This window comes from Tamandua tetradactyla, chromosome 26 (genome assembly GCF_023851605.1).
Source record: "Tamandua tetradactyla isolate mTamTet1 chromosome 26, mTamTet1.pri, whole genome shotgun sequence".
NCBI classification, from domain to species: Eukaryota; Metazoa; Chordata; class Mammalia; order Pilosa; family Myrmecophagidae; genus Tamandua; species Tamandua tetradactyla.
Genome location: NC_135352.1, coordinates 21,148,758 through 21,171,517, shown reverse-complemented (window position 1 = coordinate 21,171,517; position 22,760 = coordinate 21,148,758). Strand labels below are relative to the sequence as shown.

The window sequence follows — 22,760 nt, the reverse complement described above, 5'->3', positions numbered from 1 at the left end:
TGCAGGTCTTGCATTATCTTGTCCCCCCAATGCAATTAATTTGGAAGTTTAAGTGAAAACTGTAAAGATAAATGTGCTTATTCTCTTTCATGACCTTAAGTAATACAAACTTTTGCTGTTTTTTTTCAAATCATGTGAAACTCACATCCAAACAATTGATCACTCTTTTCTAGTTTCAGCATCAGCAAGTATTTCTTGACAACTCTAAGCAAGTTGATCCAAGTTTGCAGAATGTCAAGTATCCTTTCTGTCATTCACCTCCCCCATGCCTTCCTTCCCCAGATTGTTTAAGTGGTCAAAGTGTCCAACCTTCCCAGAGAGATGGGAACCATCTTCTGTCAAAAGAGTGGGTGTTATCGCCTGCAGAAACTCCAGAGAATTGAATGAATGCACCAATTCTGAACCAGATCATCAAAAAAGAAGAGCTATTACACCAAAGAATTTGTTCATTTATGGATCTCAGGATTGACCTCATCCTCATCTATCAGATGTTGCTGAAAATGCTACTTTCCACAAAGGCAGTTTAAAATGAATAGATAATCCATATGACTAACAAAGAAGAACTGTATTTAATTGGTCACCAATAAGTACAATTAGCTTTGAGCAGTGTATACTCACTACTGTAGGATAATGGCGTTGGCTAGCTAACCAAGGAGTAGGGAAAGCTTTATGACAAATGAAAGGCCTTCTTAGCACAGTTTTATAAATGCTCTCGTCTTGTAGACAAATACTACTGCTCTTTAGCATTTGCCTTAAATGTCACTTCCTTCCCTAACCTCATTGCCAACCCGAGTCATTGCACTCTGGGCATTTTTCAGAGCACTTAGCCCAATGTGCACTGTGTGTGTGTGTGTGTTTATCCCTCACTAAACCATTTGCTCATCTTTACATCCTAATTGCTTATCATGGTGCTTAGCAGGTAGTGGTACTCAATAAATAACTGTTGAATAAATGAAAAGGATGATTTACATTGTGTGTCCGTGTTAAAATATGATTTAACATAACTAGACATGTGCGAATTCCAATAATGAGCACAATTTCTATTCATATATCACCTCCTCTGTTCCATACTCCCATATCAGAAAATAATGCAGATGCTGCGTAATAAGGTGAATAATGAAGAGCTTCTCTTCTGATGACATTTAGAACAACAGAGGGAAGTCTTACCACCGGGCTTCGGGTAGGTTCAACAGAACCAGCAGGCTATCTTGGACAGGGTGGGTCAGGAGGTGAAGACTCAAGTCCCAACAGTTCAGCCTAATAGATACACTGAACCTGTAACTTAGGTGCCATGACTTCATGCTCTACACCTGAAAGACGAGGAGGCTGGACGAGGTGAAACCTCGCCTCTTCCTGTGTCTCAGCGCCTTGTTGTGTCAAATACATTTCAATAACCACGGGCACCGAGATTCGAGATTTCTTAGCAAGAATGGAAGACAGGTCGATAGAATGGCTATTGCAGAGGCCTTGACATCAAATACAAATTTAAAAAGCAGAAAATATGTGAACTTGGGAAATTTCTGGAAAAGGCCCAGTCCCCTATCACATGGCAGGATTGATGATCTACAGTCCCATGGGCAGGATTATGCACTGGGTTTTTGTCACTGCACTGTTAGACTTTATACTCTGCTTCCCTCGCTGTGAATCTTTGATTAGGTGTGCTGCTTATTTTTTGCATCCCTAAGCCCGTAAATTCTCACGAGCCACTGATCGGCCAGGCTCACACCCTCTGCTTCTCCCGTGACCATCTGTACTATCAGCCTCTCTCTGCCTTCCAGAGAGCGCGCCGAGGTCTTGCTTCCCTTCTAGTTTAGTTTTGGGGGAGATTAAAACAACAAGCCTCTATTATATCCAACTTGTGACAAAATAACAATCTTTTGCATTTTTTGACCTTATGTTTCTGAGGCTGATTGATGTAGTTTCATGGCATGGATCAAAACTTGGAAAATAAGTCCTAGGCAGAAAGAGGGGGTGAACTGCTTGTGTGCCAACCTTTTTTCCTGGGGATCACAGCATTCCAATGCTCCAAAAGCTCCAGGTTTCCCAGAGGGTCAGAGGAAGGCTATGCTTTTCTAATATTGCCAGCAGCAGCCTAGAGGCAATGCTTGTTGGGAAGGACATTTTGCCCTCTACTCCTTGTTATTATTCCAGTACTTTGATGCCCTGGAGCTGCAAAATTTGGCTATTGCTGTAATGATTAGAAATGCTCCACATATTTATGTGCCCATGGCTTCCATTGTAACAGTTAGTAGAATCAGAGAATTATGGCTTAGGAAGGGACATAGGTAAAGATTTCAAATTGACTTGGTCTTACTTGAAGAAATAACCTGACACAATTTCAAGCATCCTTCTCCATGCAATTTATCCCATTCTAATCTGCTAAGCCCCTTAGTCCCGACTGCCAAAGTTTCAATGATATTTTACAGTGTTTAATTTAAACTTTGTAATTTCATATATGTCTATTCAAAAATACCATGAATTCTTTATAGACTATAGCTATATAATGCTTTACTCATTCAGCAAATAATTAAACCATTCTAGGAGCTGAGAATACAATGGATATTCAAGATTCAGTTTCATTTCTCAGGAAGCATAACAACCTAGAGATGCAAAGGTGCACACACACACATACACACACACAGTTCAGTTTTGAGTGGTTTGGGACTTAACGTCTTCGCAGAGCGTCCTGGAAGAGTGTTGGATAGGCATCCAACTCTTCCGTGGGCAAAGGAGAAAAGTGTTGTCAGGAAAAGCTTTCAGAGAAGTTGAAAATTGTCTGCAAACAAGAAGAAAAGAAAGTATGTTCAATAGGGAACCATGAAAAGGCACTTCAGGGAGTGGGAACAGTATCTGCAAAGGTAGAGACACATAAGTGAGCTTGCCATATTGAACGAGTGGCAGGTAGTTTATCATTGGCAATGCAGAAGTTTAAATATGGAAATGATATGATCAAATTTGAATTTTAGTTGGATCTTTTTGGTAACAGTCATTGTGGAAGGTGACTGAGAGAATGTAAGCAGTCATGTATATATGTCTGTGTTTTTGTATGTATGTGTATAGGTTTGTGTGTATACATATATATACATATATGTGTATATTTGTCTAAGGTATGTGTGTGCCTGTGTGTATATGTATCTGTGTATCCTCAGAGAGTAACAGATAAGTTGGTGACAATGGAAGGATAGCACAAAACCTGCACCCTTCCTCAAATGATTTAAAGCTCCAGAACAGAGAATATGTGTTAATGTGTGTGTGTGTGTGTGTGTGTGTGTGTGTAAATAGAAATGCTTAGAAAAGCAGTATATCCAGAAGGGAAACTGAAACAAGATTGGGTAACTGAAAAAAAGAAAAAAATCTATATACCAGCAGCTAAACATGAATTAAATAAAAAGACCTATGTGTGCATGTAAATTCATGGATGTGTACATTTCTTCATTTAGGAATCTGTTTGCAAGCTTGGAGCATCTAGCAGTGCTAATATGTGCACACATATGCCACTGGGTAGAGCATTTGTTGGTTCATACACAAAAATGCAGTGTGGGTCTCAGAGCCATCTGTTCCATCCCTGGCTAGCAGGAATCTCTGAGGTAGCTGAAGAATGAGATGCTGAAACAATATAGAATCAGATTCCCATGATAAAAAACGACTTAGAACTATTTTATTCTTCCAGTAAATGGCTATCACTTCTATTTATTTTTCACTGTTACTCATTCTTGAGTACATGATCACAGTTACAATGTAAGAAAAGTAGGCAAACATTATTTTTGGTTTCCTTTTCTCTTCACCTCCCTTCTTTGTGTGGAGTGTTTTGTATTTTCCAGGCTCTGTGCTACATGTTGGGTGTATCAAGAAGACTGAGACACAGATCCTGACCTCATGAAGTTGTTTCTCTAAGATGAAGTAGACAGGACTAGAAGTAATCATAATGCAATTGAATGAGTACTATGATCATGGCATGAGCCAACTATTTTGGGAGAACGGAGAACAATGAATTATTGCTGCCCAATGCCATTGTGGGAGCCTCCACACAGGAGATGATACCTGACCTGAGTGTTGAAGGATGGGCGAGATTTTGCCTTGTCAGGAGATGAGTCAATAGGGAATTGTTGACTTAAGCCAGAAAACAATGTCCTCGCCTTTCAAAAAGAGCATACTGAGCCTGTGTCTAATGACTCAAGAGCATGAAGGCAGATCAAGTTCTTGATGCTGAAGCAGGAGACTAAGTAAATTCTAAAATTGGATAAAAACATAAACCTAAGTCTGGGTATGATGCTAATATGTGGGAGGAAAAAAGAAATAGGATTTGTGGAGTGCTACTATTTGTCAAGTGCTTAATATAGCTGGCTTCAGTTAATTCAAAATGTCAATGGATTTAAGTGTCTGTAGTAGCTACTCATTTTTAAGTTTGAGAAAATTGCTCAAGGTCACTCAGAAGTAAAAGACAATATTCAGATATTGGTCTTTCTGATGGCAAAAGCCAACGCAATTTTCACTGCACACTATTGCCTCTGTGCGCCTGCTTTGGGTATACAATACACATACACATACAAATAAAAGCAATAGACACATACACACACATACATTCATATGTACATAAAAACATGTGTCTTCTTTGTATTCCTTACCATAGCATACATCTGGGTTGTAGAAATTTTTTTGCCCACTAATAAAAGTAATTCGGGAATCAAATCTATTATGCTTTTTGAGATAAATTCTTTATTAGAGAGTTACCTTTGGAAATTTATGTAAATGGACATTAATTATGGCTTGAGCTGTGCACCTTTATCTTTATTTTGGCTCAAAATGTCAGTAGGACAGCCTCTGCACCTACGGCAAGAATCCCAGCCCATCACCGAGGCTTTTTACTGAGGCTTTGAACACATAGCTCACTTACTGTTTACTAACACTTATAAGTGTTAAAATCTTTCATGTCAACAGGTTGGGGATCTGGCTGTTGAGTAAATGGGGGCATTTTGTTGACTTCATAGGGTTTTTACAAAGGAGATCAAAGAGTTGCATTATGTTTCAATACATAACTTTATGGGACAGATGGAATCCACCTTGAAAGACCCATGACACTTAAAGCCAGATTATCAAAAGTTTCAGACACTAAAACCTATTAGCTTGCTCGAACCTTATCCTCACACTGTCAGCACTTTTTTGAGCTTCATTTATAGGGAGCGGCCAATTCTATTTGAATTTCAATTACTGCCAAAGTTCAAGCATGGGTTAGAAGAGTGGTCACTGAAATATGGGTTGTTGTAATGCTGCCCCGGTTTGGTATGTGGCCTTCCTAGCACACAAATGACTAAATCACTTTATTTAGATGAAACAACTCTCCACTCACAACTTTTGGGAAGAATTCCAGAGCTCATAATAGTATCTGGCTAGGTGGAATCTTCACAAATCTGTTAAGAAATGTTCTATCTCTGATGAGAAAAGAGCATGAAAGAAAGTTGTTCATTTCTTTCATCTTCCAGAAACTCCAAAGGGCTTTTGCTCCTGCCCACATCTGACACTTAGAATACACACAACCTTTACATTTTTTCCCCTCAAGCCTTGAAACAAACTGCAGCATTACAAATGAGAGCCGTGTACTTCAGTATTCCTAATTTTTTTCCCAGTTAAAAGAAATGATTTCTATTTGAATTATTAACTATGGAGGTGATTTGTATGGACATTATTCACTGTAAAAGCTTCACAAAAATGTTGCACAAAGACCAATTTAGTATATGTTGTTAATTCTAAATAAATATTTAAAAATTAAGGGACTTAAAAGACATCTTGTTGCTGGGTACATATATATTTTTAAAACTGCTTATTTTAAAATAATTTTGAACTTACAAGAAATAATATAGAGAACTTACATATACCCCCTATGCAGATACCCAGATTTACCAACTTTTAACATTTTGCCACATTTAGTATATAATTATCCCTCTCTCCGTTCCCCTTCCCTCCCTCTGTCCCTTCCTGCCTTCCTGCTTTCCCTCTCTTCTTTCTCTTTCTCTCTCATCATTTTCTAAACATTTGAGAGTAGGTCGCATATATCATCTTTCTTTATCATTTAATACTTACATGTATATTTCCTAAGAACAAGGACAATAACTTATGTAACCACATGAAGTACAATGAACAAGTTCAAGAAATTTAACTTTGATTTAAAGCACACCATATATATTCCTTTTTTTTTTTTTCCAATGTTCAGCAGCGTCCTTTTGGACATTTTCTCTTCCATTAGTGAGTCCAGCCCAGACTCAAGTATTGCATCTAATTGTCATTATCTCTTTAGTCTCTCTCTTTTTAAATTGTGGTAACATACATACAACCTATGCTTCCCATCTCAGCCCCTCCCAAGCATACAATGCAGTGGCATTCATCACATTCACCGAGTTTTTCTTACCATTCACCACCACCCATAAATGAAACTTGTCCATCTCTCTCAATGGAGAACCTGCGCCTCTTATGCACCAATTCCCCATTCCTACCTACCAACCTTGGCAATCCCTACTCTACTTTCTGAATCTATGAATTTGCATATTTTTAGCTATTTCATTCAAGTGGAATTATACAATACCTTTCTTTTGGGTTTGACTTACTTTATGCAATACAATGTCTTCAGGATTCATCCTTATTGTTGCATGCATTAGAAGCTCATTCCTTTTCATGATTGTATAACATCCCATTGTGCATATATACCACATTTTGTTTATCCATTCATCTGCACACTTGGGTTGCTTCTACCTTCTGCCTATTGTGAATAATGTTGCTATGAACATTGGTGCACTAGATATATATATATATACCTGGAATCTCGTCTTGTGCTAGCTCTATGTTTAACTTTTTGAGGTACTGCCAAAAACTTTCCACAGTGGCTGCACCATATTTCCACCAACAATGTATGAGGGTTTCTATTTCTCTGCATCCTCTCCAGTCCTTATTTTCTGGTCTTTTCAAAAAATAATAGCCATACTAATGGAGATGAGACATTTGTTTTGTTTTGTTTTGTTTGCTCTATGGTGGGGTCACATTTCATTATTTTTCCATGTGATTATCCCGTTATTGCAGCACCACCTGTTGAATTTTTGTTTGTTTTGCTTGTTTTTTTTTTTTGCGAGGAAGTGCATGGACTGGTAATCAAACCTGGGTCTCCCGCATGGCAGGTGAGAATTCTACCACTGAACTATCCTTGCTTCCCCATGACATGGGTTTTTAACCTTATGTTTGAAAACATTTTAAATGTAGCTAAGTCCCAGTTGCTTTAACATATACAAAGTCACAATACTTCATACCTTTTATATGCTGCTGTTTAAATGGTGATGCAAGTGAAATCTGCGTTTTTCTGTAATGATGTTACTTCAAGCTACAAAAGTATTAGAGTTTTTGTTTTTCTCTTACTTTAAAATAACTAGTAGGGTTCAACATTTTCCCAAACAGGTGCTACATTTATTCATTTCCTAATGGTTTTCCTCAAGTCAAGGTTTAAAAGAACTAGGTTAAAACAATTGCATATTATATTTTAAATAATATGAATACACAAAGCATTAAATTGACAAAATATGCAAATACTTAAGCTGCATCTATTACAGTCTGGGGTTTTTTGCATATCTTGCTACTGTCTTTCAAAAAAACCTTTCAGTAATACATAGGTCCTGTATTTATACTTTGTAGTTTTTCTAGTAGAAAAGTAAAAAAACAAAAACAAAATAAAAAAACTAGCTTCCATGCCTGCTATGAAATATGTTAAGCTTAGCTCACTTTTCGTAATAATATATCCTTTTTCAGTGGCTTTAGAATGCTCCTCTTTGTTTTTTATTTTGTTTGGGAGCAACTGTGAATTCTTTCTTTCTGAGTTCCCTTCTCAGCATGTTGCCAGGTATACTGTATAATTAAGCATTTAAATCTGGTAATATAGAGCGGTTTTATTTGCCTCTTCCTAGCATCACCCTTTGAAGCGTACTCTCTTCCATTTCTGTCTTGGGGGGAACCATCATGAGAGGAGGTTAGAGACGCCCACCCACCCAACAGGTGTGCACAGCAGAACTCTCTATCTCCTTTTGTTGGCTGCTCCACGACTGCAGGTGCTCGTCATCAGTCTCACCATTCTGTTTGATAGCTAGGCTTTTGTTTGTGTCAGGTGGGGACATTTACACTAAATCTGAAGGGGAAAAAACCTCTCATAACTTTGTTGTCTAGGCTGAGAAGCATAAAACAGATTTTTTTTTGACTAACGTTAAAGCTGAAAAGATTGGTGTGGCTTTATCTGTCAAGCTTATAGGATGGAATCTTGTTTTAACTTGGCCATAAAAATAGATACAGTTTATTCCTTATTAAAAGAAGTAAACGTCAAATGGTTCTAAATAGGATACTGGATATTTCTAGCAGCTGCCAAAGAGTTGTAGGGCAAAGGGGATGGTTTGCACTGATTGGGACATATACCACAGTTAGGTGACTTCTATTTCTTTAGATCCCTTGGGTTTAAGCTATGATTGTACTTTGTTTTTTTATAGCACTACCTGTCACCTTAAATTAAGATGTATGTAGCATCAGGTCAGAGGCTGAAAAAAGTCTCCCTTTAAAACACAGAAATTATCTTAAGTATCTCTCGGCCGCCCTGGCTCCAATCCAACTGCCACTGCTGCTTCATGACTCCTGCTGATAATGTTAACCAGCTGTCGATTTAAAAATCTATTGTTGCTAGCATGCATTGCAAACTTATTGGTTCTTTCTGAAATAGCTGGAATAATTCAATAATGATTTTATATTCGTTATACTCCAATATCTCGCCACTCTGCAATCCAGGTGGAAAAGTATATCTATTATACTTTGAATTACTTTCATGTTTGAGCATGACTAGAATGAAAGATAATCCTTTCATTTGCATCTCATGCAAAAGTATCGGGAAGGTTGCCAAGACTCTGCAGTGCCAACATGTGACAACACTGATTTTCATAAATATGTTTAATACCATGAGTGGCTTTTGTTCTGATCAGTTAATATTTCTGTCTACCACACAACGGAATAGGCCATGTGGCTTAACAAATAATAATTTGGCAAATTACAAAGAATTTGTATGTCAGATTAAATTCATTTATCTTTTAGGTTGCAGCTATTGGTAGTAAGGTGAAGATAATGTGTGAAAGTATTTAAAAATATCCTTTATCCTTTATCTGTTATTCAAAGGTTTACTTTCTTATGAGACAGGTTAAATATTGAGTGCTCTAATAAAAATTTTTACCTGAAGACTGAATGACAACATGCATTATCATAATAATGATGAACTACTATTCATTTAAATCCTCTTCTTGGTCAAGTAATTCCTTTAAGCTTTATAACAAGGATTATGCAAAGTATGGGAAAACTGAGGCTAGGAAAATGTAAGTAACTTGCAGCCACTCAGAAAGTGACAACCGAAATTCAAACCGGGATTGGTCTGATTTTCAAACAACTGTTTTTTCTACCATGCTTCTAACAAAGGAAAAACCAGCCCTTCCCCCCGATCTCCCCCCCCCCCAAAAAAACCTCTATTAAAAGAAAACCTTGTGAAATATGGTGCTAGAATTCATTGCATTTTCAGGTTAAAGTACGTTCATTAACAATGTCTGCATTGGGTTAAACTTACACACATATCACACATTTATTTGTTTCCAAAGAGTGAACATAGGGGCATTGAATTGGAGGTATTAGATTGAGCATTCCCTGTGTGCTTGACGTGGATCATTTCATTCAAGAATCACAACAACCTCTAGAGTGGCTACTGCTAGTGCCTTCCCCATTTTAAACAGACAAATACCTTAAGCTTAATAATTTAACAAGCCAGCAGAAAAGCTGGTGTTTGAACAAATGCCTCCTTCTCTCCTGAAACTAGGTGATATTGTATCCTAGTCTTACTCTATACATCAGTTTTTTTTAAGTTTTTAAAAAATTTTTATCAATAAAACCAATCAACATATAATATGAACATTCTTCTTTATCACATAGTTGTATATTCATCATCATGATAATTTCTTAGAACATTTGCATCAATTCAGAAAAAGAAAACAAAAAAATTAATACATGCCATACCCCTTACCTCTCCCTTTCATTGATCACTAGCATTTCAATCCACTAAATTTATTTTAACATTTGTTTCCCCTATTATTATTCATTTTTAATAATATTATTAAATTATAATTAATTAAATTATAATAAATATTATTATTAATATTATTTGTCCATAAGGTAGATAAAAGAAGCATCAGACACAAGGTTTTCACAATCACATAGTCATATTGTGAAAGCTTTATCATTATACAATCATCTTCAAGAAACATGGCTACTGGAACACAGCTCTACATTTTCAGGCAGTTCCCTCCAGCTTCTCTGTTACATCTTAACCGAAAAGGTGATATCTATTTAATGTGTAAGAATATCCTCCTGGATAACCTTTCAACTCTGTTTGGAATCGCTCAGCCATCAACACTTTGTCTCATTTCTCTTTTCCCCCTTTCGGTCTAGAAGGTTTTCTTAAACCCTTGTTGCTGAGTCCCAGCTCATTCTAGGATTTCTGTCCCACACTGCCAGGAAGGTCCACACCCCTGGGAGTCATGTCCCATGTACAGAGGGGAAGGGCAGTGAGTTTGCCCTTTGCAGGGTTAAGTTCATATGAAAAAATTCCAAGATTGAGGGCTCAGCCTATTGCTTTGGCTGTCCCCACTGCTTGTGAGAAGATCAAGAATTCCCCACTTGGGGAGGTTGAATTTTCCCCCTTTTATAGATCAATTTTTGCCACACAGATTTGAATGTACAGGAATCACAGGCTGTATGTATACTGAATCCAGGATAGATCATGAAAGTTGTATGCATTTATTTAATTACACCTAACATGAACTTCTTTTCCTAGTGATTTACCAATGTTTCCTAAAATTTCAGGGGGAAAAAAAGGGCCATTAAGAATTGTAGCACCTGTATTGAGGTTTTATTATGTCTTAAATCTTATCACAGGGTGAGCCATGGTGGCTCAGTGGCAGAGTTCTCGCCTGCATTGCCACAGACCCGGGTTTGATTTCCGGTGTCTTATCCCAGAAAAATGACAATACTGGAAAAAATAAAGAGGTAGGAAAACTGGTCTTCACTTCAAATGCAGCCTTGTCACCTGAGCACAGCCATTGCTCCAGAGTCAGCTTCAGTGAGAATGATTTGTACAAGTCTGGTTAGAATTTGGCTGGACGAGAAACTGATGCACTTTTCATTGTCTGTGTTGATGTGACAGCCTGCAGAACTTACTTATGCATTTTGTTGTTATTCTGCTTTTTACTTTAAAAAAAATTTTTTTAATTTAATTTTTGAAAAACGTCACAACATACAAACATGAACATTCTTACCATATGATCATTCCATTCTTGGTATATAATCAATAACTCACAATATCATTACATAGTTGTATGTTCATCACCATGATCATTTGATCGTGCATCAATTCAGAAAAAGAAAAAAGAAAAACAGCTCATACATACCATACCCCTTACCCTTCCCTCTCATTGACTGCTAGTATTTCCTTCCATCCAATATATTTTAGCCTTTATTTTCCCTATTTTTTCACTATACCCCTTACCACTCCCTTTCATTGATCACTAGCATTTCACTCTACTCATTTATTTTAACATTTGTTCCCCCATTATTTATTTATTTTTAACCCATAAGTTTTACTCATCTGTCCATACCATAAAGAGGGCATCAGACACAAGGTTTCTGTCCCACTGTGCCGGGAGGGTTTACACCCCTGGGAGTCATGTTCCATGTAGAGAGGGAAGGGCAGTGAGTTTGCTTGTTGTGTTGGCTGAGAGAGAGGCCACATCTGAGCAACAAAAGAGGTTCTCTGGGGGTGACTCTTAGGCCTAATTTTCAGTAGGCTTAGCCTGTCATTTGGGGGATGTTTCATATGAACAAACCCCAAGATTGAGGGCTTGGCCTATTTGTTCTGCGTATTTTTAATTTTTCCATTATTAGTGGATCAGAAGTTTATGGAAAAAGCAAACCTCATTCACAGGTGGATCGAGGAAATCAAAATGTGTTAACAAATGGAAAGTGGTAAGCTATGTCTTTCATACTTTTAAAGTAAAAGTTTGTGTCCTACTTTTATTTAAATACAGTATTTCCTCTCATTGAAGCTTATCTTCCATCCTGGGTGAATTTTCCAATTTTGCTTTTGTATCTTTGATATACTCTGCTGTAATAATATATCAATTCATTAAAATAAATGTTATAAAAAATATTTAATTCAATTAAGAAGATGAGGTCTAATTTCTAAACCTGAGTCACCTGTGAAGCGCCACTTTCCAACTTCAAAAATTGTCTTTTGTCTACATGTTTCATGAGGGCTATTTAGATAGGTTCAGTTTTTATCAGAGAGTTCATATTCAAGTGCATATTAATTAATTTAATTCTATTCTTAAAGTAATACATTTTTAAATGTCTGGTATATTCCACTAATTCTAAAAGCTAAATAGACATTTAAGACACCTGAGTGTGTTTGTGAGCACATATGTATATTGCCTAATTTGAAATTGTATTTTTTTTTCACATTCAAGTAAATCTTAAAGAAACTTATGTTTTTCACATTCAAGTAAATCTTAAAGAAACTTATGTGCTTGTACTTTCATGGAAGTTATTTGTCACATTCAAGTAAATCTTAAAGAAACTTATGTGCTTGTACTTTCATGGAAGTTATTTGAAGTTTGAATTTTTTGAGATAATTTCTTTTTCTTTCCTGGACTTGTCTTCATTACTTCTTTTGGAAATAATAGTTTGTTCTTTTGTGAGTCGTTCCAGGATAATTGAAGGCAACATATCAATCCAAAGACATTTTATATATATATAAAGGTTATATATATATAAAGATTGTATATTGAAAACAGAAATGTCCTCAGGTACTATGAAAATAATGTTGAGATACACTTGGCACTTGGATGTACCAACAGGGTGTTTTAACTAAGCATATTGAACTATTTAGATCCTCTTTCCTTCCACCAAGAAATAAGGTCTCATTTTTTTCTTGAAATAAACTATTGTTTTCATCAATCCTGTCATCTACAGAGTCTTTTTTAGTGCAATTTTATTAAGACATATTCACACACCATATGATTCATTCAAATTATACAATCTATGGCTCGCAGTATCATCATATAGTTGGGCATTCATCACTATAAACAATTTTAGAGAATGTTCATTACTCTTATCCACCCTATTATTTATTTATTTTGTCTTTATTTTATCACACAGCAGCCCATATGGTAGATAAAGGGCACGTCAGCCACAAGGTTTTCACAATCACACAGTCACACAGTGAATGCTATATAATGATCATCAAGAATAAAGGCTACTGGATTACAGTTTAACAGTGCCAGGTCTTTCGTCCTAGCTATTTCTAATACTCTAGAAACTAAAAAGGAATATCTATATAATGCATAAGAATAACCTTCAGAGTGACCTCCTAATTTCTATTTGAAATCTCTTAGTCACTGAAACATGGGTTGTGTCCCATGTTGTCAGGGAGGTTTGCCACCCTGGGAGTCATACCCCATGTGTGTGTGTGTGGGTAGTGAGTACATTTGCAGAGTTGGTTTAAAGAGAGAGAGAGAGAGAGAGGCCACATCTGAGCAACAAAAGAGGTTCTCTGGGGGTGACTCTTAGGCATAATTATAAGTCACTCACCCATTTTCAAAAGGGAGACTTGGACATAAGAAATATTATATATTTTTCTCCTAAATCTAAAACATGAAAAAAAAAAGGTAGCAAAAACTCAGAAATGAAAGGCAGTGATACAATTTCATTGTCGGGGAGGCAACAAGGATTGAGGAAGACTGTGTCGTATTAGACAGATATGACCTGGTGAAAGGATGCATCGACTATTCAGCTTCAGTTGATTTTATTGCTATCTAAGAATATGGGTCCAGAGATTCCAAGTCTTCTGATTCTTTAGGAGAAGCTTGAAGTTGACATTTTTGGCATTGAAAATATTGGAAATCTCACAATTTTCAAAGGTTGACAATGAATTAAAAAATGTTAAATCCACCGTGCTACTAGAGTGAACCATTTGTGCCAGTTGAACCTATTTTCCTTTTTGAGTTGCTCACCCAGAGAAATGCTAAACTGCAGATCAACCTGCAGTATAATATTTTCCTGTTCTCCAAATGTTTCCCTTTCTCAGTTAGCATTACTGAAAATTTTATTATTTTTCCATTCATAGCAAGGTTAGTGTCCAAATATCTGGATTAAGCATCTTCAGACTCTTTGTTGAGCCAAAAATTTTAGGATCAACTTAGCCAATTTTCCTCATTTTATGAAAAATAATGCTGGGAGGACTAGTCCTTTTAGGCTCCTTTATTTTATGATTTGGGCAGTAACATTGCTTCTCTGATGCAATCAGGATGTGTTAGACTTATGATCAGTTTAATTTCTGTGAGGTAGAATTTCCTCTCTCCTTTGCGTTCTGTTCACCATTGGGAGAATGAGAGCCAAATTATCAGTTGACATTTAGTAACTGACTTTAAGGAAACGTAAAGCCTTTATTTGCTTAACATTTCTTTTGATCTTTTCTACCTGCAGTGGTTACTCTCTCTGACCAAAAATATCTATTTTTATTATTCTGCATTATATTATGTATGTTTCTATAAGCCACACGTTAGAGATACAAACAGTCAGCACCTGATCGGGCAAATTCTCATGATTTAAGGCCAGCACTAAAAAGCTCCTGTGGAATGGATATCCGCTTTTTTAGTCATGTTCTTTTGACTCCATCTCCCTTGCCCACCTTGGATTACAGGGCTTTAAAGGCAGAGGTCACGACTGCTTTAATATACTTTGCCATTATATAGCACCGTTTTTCACACAGATGCTTAATCAAAGTTTTCAGTGATGAGAATAGTTGAATTTACCTTCCCAAATAAAGTGTTGTTGCTCTTATTTCCATTAGGAATAGAAGTAAACCAAAATGTTGTTGAGAATCTGTAATGTTCCAGGTATTCTCTCACTAGTCATTTCAATATTCAATATTCAATATTCATTACCTGAGATTCTGCAAAGCAGTTCCTGGAGCTTTGATCGAACTCCACCCCACAGATTTGCCTTCTTTAATGTGGCACTACTTTTTTCAGGAAGGTGAATTCATAGGGTTTATCTGAATCGATTTTATGCTCCCCCTTCACTAACTCACCTCCAAAAAATAGTCTTTTAATGTTCATGTAAAGAAAGGATTTGGCAAGGTTGAAAAGTCAATGTACATTTAGGTTCATTGAGAGTGTGCGTCTAAGTACTGATACACACTTGAATCTAGAAAACAAATTAAATTTAAAATAAATTAGAGAAATTTAGAATAAAGCTATTTTCCTTATAAAGATGCCTATAAATGTATTTATAACTCCAAATGCCCCTGATTTTGGTTACTTACTGATTTTGATCCTTGTTACTTGAATATATAAGAAGAGTTTCCTTTGCCTTAACCATACCCCTGGCCATTCTCCTGCCTTTTCTCTAGGACTTGATTGGTTTTTGAAACAGACCACTCAGTGACAAATAGCTGACCCAACAGCACAGGCAGATATAGTTTTCCATTGTCAAATTCCAGAAAGAAGCAACTTTGCTGGCTATTCAATTTTTTCAGGGTGTTTAATGCCATGACAAATAATTTCAGTTTTGACTAAATAATTTAATTAATAAATACAATTAATAGAGGAAAAATAGTTTCAGCTGATATTTACTTTCTTCCTTTTTATTATGAAAATTTTCTATATTAAGCATGTGTTATCTATACAATCATGGAAAATTAATGGAGTTATGAGCATTTTAGAAGACTAAAATAAAAATAAAACTATCAGATGACCTGTAGACTTTTTGAGACTCAAGTTGCAGATGAGGTGGTTCCTGGTGGAAAGTTTTCTTTGTATGCATTGTTTGGAATGAAATTACAAAAATCATTATGAATATGGAGTAAACAACATATAATACACTAAGGATTGAATTTATACTGATATCCAGGTTTTCAGATTTTGTCTTTATATGGGAACTACATACTTCAATTCTTTTGACAATATTATTTATGCTGCGTGTAGGGAAAAGATTTTTCTTGATTGCCATTTGAGATTCTACAAATTTAGTCCAGTAAAAGAAGCTACAAGAATAACCTGGAAGGCTAGGGAACTAAATCTGAGCCTAAATCTAATAGGTATATATATATATATATATTTTTTTTTTATATGGGCAGGCACCGGGAATCGAACCCGGGTCCTCGGGCATGGCAGGCAAGCACTCTTACCTGCTAAGCCACCGTGGCCCGCCCTAATAGGTATATTTTTAATCTAAGGATTAATATGAAAAAGTGATTACACCAGATTGGAATGGGAAAAATTAAGGCTCATAAATATTGGCCTTTAGTTTAGAAAAAAACTTATCAACAAGGTTTTAAAAGTACACTTTGAGGGCGGGCCATGGTGGCTCAGCAGGCAGAGTTCTCGCCTGCCACACCTGAGACCCGGGTTCGATTCCCGGTGCCTGCCCATGCAAAAAAAAAAAAATTAAAAAAAAATGTATATTTTGATATTTATTAGTGCACCTTAAAAATAAATTCAAAAGAATTGGTAGAAGAGAGACCCCCATTAGAACAAGTAGGGAAATTAAAGATGATATCCCTAATGAAATACAGAGCTTCAGCTCTGTGAGAAAATTAAGACTTGGGCCAAGAATCAAAGAGGAGCTCAAAAGCCTTCAGAAGGCATTTTTATAGGCTGGGATCAAGGAGGTTTCATTTGCTCCAGTGTCCAGGACTAGTAATGGTCTGCTAATCTATGAGTGCTTTTATATTGTTTTCTTTGCATTTCTGAGACTGTTAAAGCTTAAAAGAGCTTGCGGGCTGGAAGTCAGATGTGCTCTCAATGCAAGGTGTCCCACCTCATTTTAGTGCCATGTAATGTTGGGGAGGGTGTGAAATGTTTTTAGGACTCAAAGGTTAAAGATGTTAAACACTCTCAAGTGCTTCAATCACATTCTAGGGACAGAAAATAGGGACTGGAAGAGGAGAATCCAAAGACATGGTCAGTTGTTCAGTTTTCTGGATCGAGGGTAACAATTTCATATAATTTTTTAGATACACGGCATTTGATCCTTCCATATCAAAGAATGTGGTGACCAGTATAAATGAAGTATATTTGCATATCATTGCATGCATTGTTTGTATTGCTAAGAAACTTATGCACTCCATAATAAATATTCATGTTTTATGAACCAGAATTTGATTTTCTTAATCAAAAGAGGCGGGAAAAACCAGAACAAAACTCTGCTTGTTTCCATTTTGGATGCAGTGTTGCCTCATCCCACAGGGGGCCAGTTTCTCTCGTTAGAGCATAAGCAAAAACCACAGTCAAAATGATGCTTGAAAATTTCCTAAATCTCCCATAAGATATAGCATATCTGATTTTATGTAACTATTCTTGTATAATAATGTATATATTAGAAGATAATATGTAATAGTAAATATGCAAATAATTATTTTAAAGAATATAAAATAGTTTTAATTGCATCTTTTTTTTGCCAAACATATATTTATGCAAGTTAAATACACATTCTGATGAAACTTTTCTACGAAGAGAAAATGATTAAATATATGATAAAATGCATGAAGAAGCTCTGGTCTTTAAAGGTCAGTATAGCAGGAATACCCAGAAGATAAATGTTGCCTTGGCATATTTAACATATATTAAGAATCTGCTGATTAATTTAATCACCACCTGCTCTTTGCAGAGCAGTCCACAGGGAGGAACGTTCTAAAAAAAACGCCCCAAATTGCTTTGAAAAGGTGATTTCAGCAGTTAGACCCATGAAGTAAGCTGATGAAATGTCCCCCAATTCTATAATTTCCTTTCTGTAAAAAATTTAGAAAACTGGCCAAGTAAAATCTGTCAACCAATGGCCTAGTAAGAATGTCTGAAGTTCTAGTAAAAAACAAAGCTTGGAAAACTAATATGCTCTTCTTACGTTTAATTTCTCTATCACCATCATGCGTATAAAAATCTTCCACCTTGAAAATGATCACCACTGCCGAAGGAGTCATGAGTTTTATTCGGTAGAGAGCAAAAAATAATATTTTTTCCCAGTGTTACCTCTATAGTGCCTCATGGTATGTGGACAGAAGTATTTTAGAAAATTAAAAATATTTTTTTCCTATTCTAGATATTTCCAAATTTGTGTTGTTATTACTACCGTGACACTTTTCCTTCCATGGCTATGGTTTTTGTTTGTTTGCTTCTTTGTTTTTGAGATGTGTTATGTTAGTTGGTTAGGGAAACAGTGTTTAGCTTGATAAGCTATCTTTTTTTTTTTGGCATAGGGAGGCTCTGGGAATCGAACCCGGGTCTCCGGCATGGCAGGCGAGAACTCTGCCATTGGGCCACCGTTGCCTGCATAGTTAGCTCTTTTAATGTAAGACAAGATGAAGGCAGCCAGAACCCTGGGTTTAAGATTAGGCTCTATCATACAGTGAAAAATGGGCAAGTTTGGGTCCCCCGGGTGGGTCAGTGGTAGAATGCTTACTTTCCATGAGGAGACCCGGGTTTGATTCCTGGACCATGCACCCCCCCCCCCAAAAAAAAACAACAACAAACAAAATATTTCTGTGAGGTTATTGTGAGGATTAAATACAATAATCTGTGGAAAGTCATTGTATACCTTAAACACTTTAAATTTCTTTTTGGATGCAAAATTAGGAAGTGCACAATAAGAGCTTTACTGCCAGACATTTCAATCTTAAAACCCCAGTCTTTTAACAAATGTTGAACTCTGTATTAGCTACCCCAATTTTCCTAACCTAGCTAAGTCCAAGATTAAAGCATCTGTAAAATGGGCATCATAATGTTATTTACCAAGTAAAGACATTATGCAGATTAAATGGAGAAACATAGATAAAGCTTATAGCCCAGCGCTGGACACGCACTAGGTGTTCAGTTAATGTCTGCTATGTTTTCGATGTTTTATTGTAAAGATTTCTTCTTTAGCATTCTCAGACACTGAAGTTTCATAGCAAACACACTCACAAAAACACTTTTTTAACATAAATCTACAAATTATAATAGTTTTGGAGTAGTTTTACAAATAAAATGTAACAAAACAATAACCAAATGATATATTGTTATTTTTTCTTTTTTACTTTTTGTGTGTGTGAGAAAATGACATATATACAAAAAAGCAATACATTTCAAAGCGCAGCACAGCAATTAGTTGTAGAACAGATGTCAGAGTTTGGTATGGGTTACAATTCCACAATTTTAGGTTTTTACTTCTAGTTGCTCTAAGATACTTTAGACTAAAAGAAATATCCATATAATGATTCAGCAATCATACTTATTTGTCAAACCCTACCTTCTCTGTATAACTCCACTATCACCTTTGATCTTTCTCCTACTCTTTAGGGGTATTTGGGCTCTGTCCATTCTGGCTTTTTCATGTTGGAGGGGGCTCTAGATAATATGCAATAAAGGGATGGAGCTAATTAATATTCTGGAGAGGCTGGGCCCTCTGCATTTCAGGACTTATCTGATCCAGGGACCCATCTGTAAGTTGTAGATTTCTGGAAGGTAATCATAGTGCATGGAACCTTTGTAGAATCCATATAAAGCCCTAGGTGTTGTTTAGGGTTAATAAGAATGGTTTTGGTTGGGGTTTTGCAACCTATGATACTTGGCAATATCTAACTGAAGCTTGCATAAGAATGACCTCCAGAGTAGCTTCTTGATGCATTGTTATTAATAGTTCTCTGTCCTCATGAATTGTCTGCTACCTTGAGTTCATCCATCTCCCAAACACCCAGCAGCTGGCTGAAGTGATCTTTCAAAATCACTGAATCTTAGCCCAAGACCATTAAACCAAAGGGATCTTTTTCTGAGAGGAAGTGGAACAGTTTTCCTTAATTTAACATTTGTGTTTGTGTGTCTGCATGTGCGTATTAGAGAGCCATAGAAAATAATTCACCAGTCTTAAAGTGGGATGAATTATAATGGTTGAATTGCTAGTGAACCATTTGCCTGAATCTGATTTCTAGTCCTAGGTAACATATGGTTGAATATGGAGAATGGTCTCCTACAATTAATTAGCAAATTCACAAATTGCAACCCATCTGCATATCTTTTGTGAAAAATAACACTTAAAACATGAGTTTCTGTTAAGGCATGAAAGCTGTATGAAATCTACATCTATTTATGCAATTCAAATATTCTGTCATTTGTTAATAGGCCTAATAATTCAATACGGAACAAAGAGTTTGATTCAAACAAGCCAGGACTTAGATTATATTTTATTTTAAAGAGGAACCTCTCATTAACTTCCTTATATACTTTGTTAATTTTTTCCCCCTAATATTTATGTGTGATACATTTTAAAATTCAAGAAAGTATTTTCAGATACGGTAAAAATTTATTTATAAGCATGTATGACTTCCTAAGCTTCAACATGCTACAGAATATATTATCTGGAATCTTTCTTGGGTTTCTAGACCATGTCTAATTGACCTTCATAAGATACTGTATTTCCTGTTCAACAACTGTTTGTTACATCACATAAACTAAAGGGCAAACTCCCTGGGGAAAAATGGTTACGCAAACTATATTGACACCTCAATTATTTAGTTAATTTTATTGTGAACTATTATTGCTATCTAAATGGCAACTGAACATAAATTAAAAGTTAAGTCACTTTTTGTCTTCTGGAGAAGATGGTGGCTTAGTAAGACGGGCGGGACTTAGTTCCTCCTCCAGAACAGCTACTAGAGAAGTAGAAACGACACAGAACAGCTCCCAGAGCCACGACAGAGACCAAGAAGACAGCGTACCCCATTCTGGAACGGCTGACAGGCTGGGAGAACTCACTCCGGTGAGATCGCCGAGGGGAGCGAGCTTCCCCGGGCCGGAGCGGAAGGAGGCCGGAGTCCTTCCCTCCCTCCTTCCCGGGCCGGCTGGGAGAATTGGACAGGCGGTCCCCTCAAGCTGCGGCGGCTGGCGCCCCCCCCCACGCGTGGCCCCCCAGATCAGCTGGGAGAATTAGATCGGAGATTCCCAAGCCGCGGAGAACGGCGACCGGGGTCCCTTCTAAACACGTGGCTTCCCGGTCCGGCAGGGAACAGTGGATAGACACTCCCCCAAGCCGCGGCGGCTGGCGCCCCCCTGCCACGCTTGGCTTCCCGGGCCAGCTGGGAAATTTGGACAGGCGCTCCCCCAAGCCGTGGAGGCCGGCGACCCTCCCCATGCGCGGAACCCTGGGCCGGCTGGGAGATTCGGATTGGCACTCCCCCAAGCTGCTTCGGCTGGTGATCCCCCCCGACAGCGAGAGTTTTCCAAAGTTAAAGGGGCCACAGCATCTTTTACTGGTGGGACCCGCAGACAGATGAGCGCCACGAGCGCCACCTACTGGGCAGGATAAGAAAAACAGAGCCCAGAGATTTCACAGAAAAATCTTCCAACCTGCGGGGTCTTACACCCAGGGAAATCTGATTAAATGCCCAGATGCCAGCAGAAGATAACGGATCACACTCAGAAAATTGAAAATATGGCCCAGTCAAAGGAACAAACCAATAGTTCAAATGAGATACAGGAACTGAGACAACTAATGCTGAATACATGAACAGAAATGGAAAACCTCTTCAAAAACGAAATTGATAAATTGAGGGAGGACATGAAGAAGACATGGGCTGAACAAAAAGAAGAAATAGAAAAACTGAAAAAACAAATCACAGAACTTATGGAAGTGAAGGATAAAGTAGAAAAGATGGAAAAAAGAATGGATACCTACAATGATAGATTTAAAGAGACAGAAGATAGAATTAGTGAATTGGAGGATGGAACATCTGAATTGCAAAAAGAAACAGAAACTATCGGGAAATGAATGGAAAAATTTGAACAGGGGATCAGGGAAGTGAATGACAATATGAAGCGCACAAATATATGTGTTGTGGGTGTCCCAGAAGGAGAAGAGAAGGAAAAAGGAGGAGAAAAACTAATGGAAGAAATTATCACTGAAAATTTCCCAACTCTTATGAAAGACCTAAAGTTACAGATCCAAGAAGTGTAGTGACCCCAAAGAGAATAGACCCAAATAGGCGTTTTCCAAGACACTTACTAGTTAGAATGTCAGAGGTCAAAGAGAAAGAGAGGATCTTGAAAGCAGCAAGAGAAAAACAATCCATCACATACAAGGGAAACTCAATAAGACTATGTGTAGATTTCTCAGCAGAAACCATAGAAGCTAGAAGACAGTGGGATGATAGATTTAAATTACTAAAAGAGAAAAACTGCCAACCAAGACTCCTATATCCAGCAAAATTGTCCTTCAAAAATGAGGGAGAAATTAAAACATTCTCAGATAAAAAGTCACTGAGAGAATTTGTGACCAAGAGACCAGCTCTGCAAGAAATACTAAAGGGAGCACTAGAGTCAGATATGAAAAGACAGAAGAGAGAGGTATGGAGAAGAGTGTGGAAAGAAGGAAAGTCAGATATGATATATATAATACAAAAGGCAACATGTTAGAGGAAAATATTATCCAAATAGTAATAACACTAAAAGTTAATGGAATGAGTTCCCCAATCAAAAGACATAGGCTGGCAGAATGGATTAAAAAACAGGATCCTTCCATATGCTGTCTATAGGAAACACATCTTAGACCCAAAGATAAACATAGGTTGAAAGTGAAAGGTTGGGAAAAGATATTTCATGCAAATAACAACCAGAAAAGAGCAGGAGTGG

At 37.0% G+C, this 22,760-nt stretch overlaps 1 pseudogene; it reads right to left on the bottom strand.

Annotated features, from left to right (window-relative positions):
* Positions 1-1,257: 1,257 nt before the first annotated feature.
* LOC143669629 (F-box only protein 34-like) overlaps positions 1,258-22,760 on the bottom strand; it is a 33,862-nt pseudogene continuing 12,359 nt past the window's right edge.